This window comes from Bos taurus, chromosome 22 (assembly GCF_002263795.3).
Source record: "Bos taurus isolate L1 Dominette 01449 registration number 42190680 breed Hereford chromosome 22, ARS-UCD2.0, whole genome shotgun sequence".
Lineage (NCBI taxonomy): Eukaryota > Metazoa > Chordata > Mammalia > Artiodactyla > Bovidae > Bos > Bos taurus.
In genome coordinates this window covers 24310467-24319683 of record NC_037349.1, presented here as the reverse complement: position 1 = coordinate 24319683, position 9217 = coordinate 24310467, and the positions used below count along the sequence as shown (strand labels likewise).

The window sequence follows — 9217 nt, the reverse complement described above, 5'->3', positions numbered from 1 at the left end:
CTGTAACAAAATGACCCCCAGCAAACACAAATGTCTGTTTTCTTCTTGCAAGTTCAAGAGAGATTTATTTCTTATAGCTCCTATAAAAGTGCAAGGAAGCTTCTTTCTCAAAAGCCCTCATTAAATGTCTGCTCATAACTAATTATTGGCCCTTCTTTGTCCCCGTGCCAAGAAATTTACTTGTGGCCCTGGGAACTGGATGTACTAATCCACTTAAATTGGGGTTGGGTTCAGCTTTAATTGAAGCACAAAGGCTAGTCCACCCCCAATTTAAGTGGATTAGCATATCCAATTCCCAGGGTCACAAGCAAGTTTCAGGACATGGAATCCAAGTTGTTTACAGAAGTGACTTTGTTGCACTGAGAATTTCAATTTAAACACAAATGGATGCAGTTTAGTCTTCACATTAACACAAGACATCAGATTTGTTTTCACAAATCATCCAAAATTATATGAGGCTGCACAATAGTTTAGCACTTCCAGTTTCACTGAGATTTATGTATCCATTCAGCAAGTACTTAGTCTTCCTATAAGCCAGGAACTATGTTATTCACTAGGTTATAGCAACAGGTCCAAGGATCAAACTCTTCATTGTGTCCCACACAATTATCTCATTTAATTTTGACCGAAGCTCTTTTGGAGTAGGTATTTGTATTATTCAGCATTCTCACTGCACAACCAGACTCTAGATAAATCAAGCAGAGAGGAATTAATTAATAAGATGTTATGGAATTAACAGAATTAATAAGACCTACAAAATCCAGGTTAGGAAAGGACGCAAGATATCTCCAGGGGCACAAGTATAAGAACCCCTAAAGTCTCCTAGAAGCAATGACTGTTCAACGCCCCATTCAGTTCAGTCCAGCCGCTCAGTCGTGTCCCATGAACTGCAACACGCCAGGCCTCCCTGTCCATCACCAACTCCCGGGGTTTACCCAAACTCGTGTTCATTGAATCAGTGATGCCATCCAACCATTTCATGCTCTGTCATCCCCTTCTCCCCCTGCCCTCAATCTTTCCCAGCATCAGGGTCTTTTCAAAAGAGTCAGCTCTTTGCATCAGGTAGCCAAAGTACTGGAGTTTCAGCTTCAACATCAGTTCTTCCGGTGAACACCCAGGACTAATCTCCTTTAGGATGGACTGGTTGGATCTCCTTGCAGTCCAAGGGACTCTCAAGAGTCTTCTCCAATACCACAGTTCAAAAGCATCAAGGCCCCAGTATCGCTCCTTAAATGAATGACTTACAACTTCCCAGATCCTTGGATCAAGTGAAAAAAGTGAAAAGGTATTTGGTTAGCTAAGTCAAAGTCATGTGGTGAGGAAGAGAGAAGAATCTGGCATCTTCATATTCTGTAGTGGAATAAGCATAAGTGAAGTGAAGTCGCTCAGTCGTGTCCAACTCTTTGAGACCCCATGGACTGTAGCCTACAAAGCTCCCCTGTCCATGGGATTTTCCAGGCAAGAGTACTGGAGTGGATTGCCATTTCCTTCTCCAGGGGATCTTCCCAACCCAGGGATCAAACCCGGGTCTCCCTCATTGTAGACAGACACTTTACGTCTAAGCCACCAGGGAAGTCCTATTTTCTGTCAAAAAACTCAATCAAGTATTCCTTCAAATTGAGTAGGGATACTAATAGTAACGAGATTTGTATACAGGCCAGGTCTGCTAATTGTCCATGCCATAATCAGTATCTCCATTTTATAGATAAAGAAACAGAAGTTCAGACAAAAGAGTCATAAATTCCTTTATTTTCTAACTCTAAGAGTTAACAAATCAGCCAATTAGATCATGTTGTGAGACTGATATATGATGTGTCTGAATTCCTGAGGTAGATTTTATTTGTTTGGTGTCCTATATGTTTTGATTTAGTTTTTAATGTCTATGATTTAAGTCATAATGTAAAAATTTGTTGGATTCATAAAAAATGTCCTTGACAAATTATTAATTTCATGTTTCTATGTAACTTTGCTTTATAGGGTTCTTCTAAAGTCTTATACGTCATTGATAAGCAATAGGATTATCAAATATTTTGCATACTTAAATCTCAGTTGATCCACAACACATGAATTAAAACCACTATGGATACCACCTCTTGTGATAGTTAATTTTCAGAATTAAATCCAAAAATATACATGTATACATTTTTTATTTAAGAATTGAGTATATGCTGCATTGTGACTGTGTGATGCTTATCAATACAGTAGCTTATTAGTTAGAGATATAGTTGTACATAAAGAAAATCAACTCATAATGCTTTTGCTGCTTAGTCACTATGTAGTGTCCAAGTCTTTTGCAATCCCCTGGACTGTCACCCACCAGGCTCCTCTGTCCATGGGATTTTCCAGGCAAGGATACTGAAGTGGGTTGTCATTCCCTTCTCCAGGGGATCTTCCCAATTCAGGAATCCCATCCTGTGTCTCCTGCTTGGCAGGCAGATTCTTTACCACTGAGCCACCTGGGAAGCCCCTCAACTCATAATAGGTTAAGCAAAATAAACAAAAAAAAATTAAAAATTGCTTTTTTGAATTATTTAGTCATATTGTGGAAGGAATAGATATGGAGCCATCTTTAGGATGTCTTGGTCCACAGACTCCAATACCTCATCTTTTTTCTTCCCTCCATTCCCCTTCTGTCCCCTCCCACTTTTTCTTTATACTGTTTCTTTTCCCTAATTATGCATATTGGTCTCATTTCCCCAGGTCATCTGCTCCTAAGAGAATGGATCCAGAGCATTTGATAATTCTGGGGTTACATCCAAACAATCATGAGGACCAATGGTACCTTCCTTACCAACTTAATTTGACAATTTGACAATGGATTATATGCCACTCTCCAGATGAATTACACAGGTATGCGGACTCTTTCATTGAGCCTGGGTCACAAGTCAAAACTTATGGCCAAAGCTAGTATGATCTTCCAAAGAAATGTAGAAGAAATAATCAAAACAGATACAGTATCTGATCTCATCAGAGTTTGCAGTACATATGCAAGACAAAATGTTAAGCAAATATAAATTACTATTAGCTAAAATTGAGAGGGCTTCCCCAATGGCTCAGCAGTTAGAAAATCCACCTGCAATGCTAGAGACACAGGAAACACAGGTTCAAGCCCTGGGTCAGGAAAATCCCCTGAAGAAGGAAATGGTAACCACTCCAGTATTCTTGCCTGAAAAAAACCACATGGACAGAGGAGCCTGGAAGGCTACAGGCCATGAAATTCCAAAGAGTAGGACATGACTGAGCAACTAAGCAGCAAGTAGCAAAACTGAGATACAGCTGCTGCTGCTGCTAAGTCACTTCAGTCATATCCAACTCTGTGCGACCACATAGATGGCAGCCCACCAGGCTCCCCCGTCCCTGGGATTCTCTATGCAAGAACACTGGAGTGGGTTGCCATTTCCTTCTCCAATGCATGAAACTGAAAATGAAGTTGCTCAGTCGTGTCCAACCCTCAGCGATCCCATGGACTGTAGCCTTCCAGGTTTCTCTATCCATGAGATTTTCTAGGCAAGAGTACTGGAGTGGGGTGCCATTGCCTTCTCCGAGAAACTGAGATAAGTGTTGCTCAAAAGAACTATTCATTTCAGTTCAGTTCAGTTCAGTCACATCCAACTCTTTCCAATGAGTCAACTCTTTGCATGAGGTGGCCAAAGTACTGGAGTTTCAGCTTCAGCATCATTCCTTCCAAAGAACACCCAGGACTGATCTCCTTTAGAATGGCCTGGTTGGATCTCCTTGCAGTCCAAGGGACTCTCAAGAGTCTTCTTCAACACCACAGTTCAAAAGCATCAATTTTTCGGCGCTCAGCTTTCTTCACAGTCCAACTCTCACATCCATACATGATCACTGGAAAAACCATAGCCTTGACTAGATGGACCTTTGTTGGCAAAGTAATGTCTCTGATTTGAATATGCCATCTAGGTTAGTCATAACTTTCCTTCCAAGGAATAAGCGTCTTTTAATTTCATGGCTGCAGTCACCATCTGCAGTGATTTTGGAGCCCCCAAAAATAAAGTCTGACACTGTTTCCACTGTTTCCCCATCTATTTCCCATGAAGTGATGGGACCAGATGCCATGATCTTCGTTTTCTGAATGTTGAGTTTTAAGCCAACTTTTTCACTCTCCTCTTTCACTTTCATCAAGAGGCTTTTGAGTTCTTTACTTTCTGCCATAAGGGTGGTGTCATCTGCATATCTGAGGTTATTGATATTTCTCCTGGCAATGTTGATTCCAGCTTGTGCTTCTTCTAGCCCAGCATTTCTCATGATGTACTCTGCATATAAGTTAAATAAGCAGGGTGACAATATACAGCCTTGACGCACTCCTTTTCCTATTTGGAACCAGTCTGTTGGTCCATATCCAGTTCTAACTGTTGCTTCCTGACCTGCATATAGGTTTCTCAAGAGGCAGGTCAGGTGGTCTGGTATTCCCATCTCTTTCAGAGTTTTCCACAGTTTATTGTGATCCACACAGTCAATTGCTTTGGCATTAGGGTACAATAAAAGCATTTGATACAGTAAAAAAAAAATCTTGAAAAAAGTAATACATAAGATGACATTCAGGAAATCATAGAAATTAACTAGATGAAGTGTGTAAGGGGTTCCCAGGCAGAGGGGAAAAAAGTTTAAAGTGTATTGAAAGCCCTGAAATATGTCCTAGAAAATCTAAATTGAATGGATCCTGTGTAAATTTTAATAAGATTGTTTTAAGCCTCTAATAGTGTGCAGTAGCTTATATTTTATTTCCTTCAGTCATGTATTTTCTTAATTTAATTAGAGTCATTGAACAAGTACTAACCTAGAATAAGATCAACTTTTAATACTGCAAATGCTGGGGGCCCATGTATAACCAATTTCCCGTGAAGGAACTTCCACCTACTCATTGTTACGTGAAAAGGGTTGGACTGTACTAAAACTGACATACCTGTCAATGTAGAATATGTAAGAGACACAGATTCAGTTCCTGGGTGGGGAAGATCCCCTGGAGGAGGCCATGGCAACTCACTCCAGTATTCTTGCCTGGAGAATTCCAGGGACAGAGGAGCCTGGCAGGCTACAGTCCATAGGGTTGCAGAGTCAGACATGACTGAAGCAACTTAACACATATGCATAAATGAGATGGAGAAAAAAAAATTAACAGACTTCTCATGATAAAAAGCTCACTTGAAAAGACTACTTTGGTGAGTTACAAAAGGAAGGGAGTGGAAACTCCAGGGGATGTGCTCGCAGGAAAAGAACCTCCAAGATGTCTTCTAAAGAAAATCTGTCTGGTTAACTGTGAAGTTTAATATTTCTGATTGGGGGCTACTAGTTTGTTACCAAAGATGAACTGTTTGGCAAAATAAAATAGAGACTAAAACTGCAAACAGCCATGGTCTTCTAATTCCATTTGTTTATTTCAGGTTATCTTTTAAATAAATACTGAAGAAATATTTATTGTATTTTGATTTGAAGGGTTGTCAAAGTATTAGGCTGTCTAGAAAACACCTAGGCTTGGTATAGTTATGAGTGCGGAAGAATGCCTTTGGATTATTGAGGCTCCTGTTCCTGCACTTTACCTAAGGTAGAAGACAAAAGTGGGGCAAACCTTGATTCTCTTCAAATGCTTGCAAAGTGTTACTTTACCATCAGACTCCTAGATATGTGCACAAATTTGTGAGTTACTTGGTAAAGTGTAAGATCATCTCCCAACCAAGAGAACATTGAGAAAGAATCTGATTCTGACAGCACAGAGAAGGGAAGGATGTGAGTTGGGGTGCTGAAGATCAAGAGCACCACCAACTGTGATCCTCAGAATGAAATCTGACAACTCAATGCAATAATATAGAGTCAGGAAAACAAGAGGGCTGAAGGTATGATCAAACGTTTCTGAGTCACTGGAAGAGATAGAAGTGAAATGTCAATACTCATCTTTGTTAAAAGAGCAGCAGATTTGGCGTATCTGCCTCTAATCAGAGGCAGTTGTTGTAAATATCAATTTATTCTATTATATGCATTCTGAAAAGGATCACATACAGACTAATTTGGTTGCTCATTGCAATGAAAAAGAATCATCAAGATGCATTTTTAATTCAAATAGATCTCTTGTGAAATTATTCTCCAGAGATATAGGCTAATGACCCAAACTAAAACAGAATCTAGAGCTAATTTTGAAATCAGTGGAAAACACTGAAGATTTCAGAAAACTTTATTTAGTGCCTGTTTTCTGTATAAATAGAGAAAAACAAGGTTATCCTTTGATGGTTTTGTTTGCCTGTTTTGTTTTAAAATTTGAAGGAAAGATTGGAATCTATTTGGAATATATATATATACATATACATATATACACACATGTATATATGTATATGTATATAATTGATTCACAAAAGAACTTTACTTAGAGCTGTTTTCAGAAAATTATCTCTTAATTATTGAAATATTCCAATCCTTCCCTCCAGAAGAGAATTATCTGCGAGGGAATTTTTAAGACTGTTAGCAGACAGAGTGAAACTACTTTTACTTATCTTCAGCATAATTTTACTTTTGTGAAATAGAGATGACACCCTACCAATTTCACTGCAATCATATGGAAAATTGAAATAACAGGTTTTCAAGTCATCTATTAGCCACCAGGTGGCTCAGATGGTAAAACAATCTGCCTGCAATGCAGGAGACCCAGGTTCAATCTCTGGGTCAGGAACTTCCCCTGGAGAAGGAAATGGCAACCCACTCTAGTATTCTTGCCTGAAGAATCCCATGGACAGAGGAGCCTGGCAGGATATAGTCCACGGGGTCGCAAAGAGTTGGACACGACTGAGAAACTAACACTTTCACTTTTCATATATTTATTAAGGGAAAAGGTGTAAATTGTCTTTAAGATTAGTGAATGTATTTTTATGTCTATCAATACTTTTGCTGTGCCCTGCATTGTATACATAATGAACAAATTCGTTTTTGGTGGCTGCACTGCCTTTGGCTTGTGAAATCTCTTGCACAGAGGTGGAAAGACCCAAATCCTAATCAGTAGACCACCAGGGAAGTCCCCAGAACCCTCGAGGAAGGTAATGAACATCAGGAAGATGATACTGGTAATAATCATGATGATTATCAAAATAAATATAAGCTAATGTTTGATAATCATTTTCTAAACTGTAAAAAAGCTGCGATTTGTCATCAGTAATCATAGATTGGGCTTCCCTATCTGCCTGCAATGCAGGAAACACAAGTTCAATCCCTGGGTCCAGAAGATCCCCTGGAGAAAGCAATGGCAACCCACTCCAGTATTCTTGCTTGAAAAAGTTCCCACGGACAGAGGAGCCTGGTGGGCCACAGTCCATGTGGTCACCAAAGAATTGGACATGACTTAGTGACTAAACAACAACAACAGCCATAGATTATTGTATGAATAATGTTAATATTATTCACATGCCTATGCAACAATGAGAATTTCCTCCCCTCAATTTGCAAGTGTTTGAAGATAAACATGTGCCACTGTAAGTTACTTATAGCGAAATATAAATGGAGAGTCATTAGCAATTTATCAATCTTAGTATTATTAAAGTTGTTAAAACAATCCAATACACACTTAAAAGCAACTAAATCTGTTATATTCACAAGCCCAGAAATGTCGCCTTTAAAAACTTCATGTAAATGTTGGTTTTATTACCAAAAGTCAGAAGAAAAACAGATTTTGCCTCTGAACATCATTATTAACAGTTTAGGAAGTAAAATAACTAGAAGACGTTACATACAGAAGTCACAGTCATTTGAGTGTGCAATCTGTATTTTAGCATCATTAATGTATTCAGTGGGTATTCAAACATCAGTGGGTGATGTTTGCCAAGGAATTATCAACTATAATTCCAGTTATCAAGGAATTATCAAGGGGTGTCCAAAAGCTACCCGTGTGCTCCCCCAAAAAGAAAAAAAGTGAAAAGGAAACAAAAAGTTTAAAATAAAATATTCTACCAAATGGAGTCAGAACGTCTCAAAGCACTAGATTTGTAACCAGATAATCTGAATTAAATACTTGAAAATGAATGCAGATGGCAGGACTGTGAATATTGCCAAGGCAGGAAACTTCTAACTGTAATGCTCTCACATTAGTATTATTTATATTTAAAAAGTTGAAGTACTGTAAAGGCAGCTCTATTAACATACATGATTCCTCCATCCCATAAAGAATGTCTATTGCTAAAAAAGCTTACCACACATGCCCTAGTAAATGGACATAGATACAGATGAATGAATGGAAGCCTGTGAACTTCTCAAAAATTCTAGCAAGCGCAGGAAATCTAGCAAGCACAGGATACTGAGCCACTGGGACACCTCTCTTAGGAACAATTATATGACTATTCAATAGAGATCTCATTGTTTGGTCATTGTTGCCAGGAAGACAAAAGATTGTTGAATCTGGGACCTCAGGTAAGAACTATAATGTGTACAAAATTCATCTATAATCGTACTGACAGATACTGATAGTGAGGCTTGCTGACCATTGGACAGATTAACCAATAATGGGAACTGATACTAAATATATTTATTATATTGTTAATCAATTTTCTAATAATTCCACAAAACATTAGCCCTCCGAGCTTAATAATAATATTGCTGTTGAACCTAGTAAGTAGTGTGTCTTGTTTTCAACATTCTTCAGACTAGTAGATTTTTATACTTATTTTTGTATTGGTAATAGACTCTAGTCAAAACAACCATCACTAAGAAATAAATAAGCCATTGATTTGATCATAGATACCAACACAGTCACAATTACATTCAAATATAAAATATAAATATTATCCCCAGATACTTATAGAGATCCATTCAGGCCCCTCGGATGTCAAAAGAAACCCAGAACGTTATCATTTTCTAACACCCTTGGCATGTTAAATTAGGAAATGTTAAAAAGGATGACCAAAATCATAAGATGTTTCAAATGTTTACATTTAACTAATGAATGCCTGATAGAAGTCTTTTTCCCTTTCTGTCACTCTTTCTGTAATATTATATTATATATTATCTTTTTTTGAAGATTACATCAAAAATCTAAATTTGAACCACTGCCTGATTGTGATTGCCAGGCTTTCGTTGTGATATGAGATTTGATTTGCAAATATAAGTATAAGGGAAAGAATAATAGACAAATACTTTATGCAAATACCATTATAGAGGAATGAATAATAGACAAATAGAAAATACTGTTTGAAAGTCAGAAAAAGCCAAAGGTGGAGAAGAGGAA

General features: G+C 38.1%; 1 long non-coding RNA gene across 1 annotated transcript; it reads right to left on the bottom strand.

The window, feature by feature from the left end:
* Window positions 1-469: 469 nt before the first annotated feature.
* Window positions 470-8308, bottom strand: LOC112443518 (uncharacterized). Its single transcript, XR_003031923.2, has 2 exons — window positions 8187-8308; window positions 470-685 (listed from the first exon to the last, which is right to left on the bottom strand). It is a non-coding gene; the product is annotated as an uncharacterized lncRNA (long non-coding RNA).
* Window positions 8309-9217: the final 909 nt, after the last annotated feature.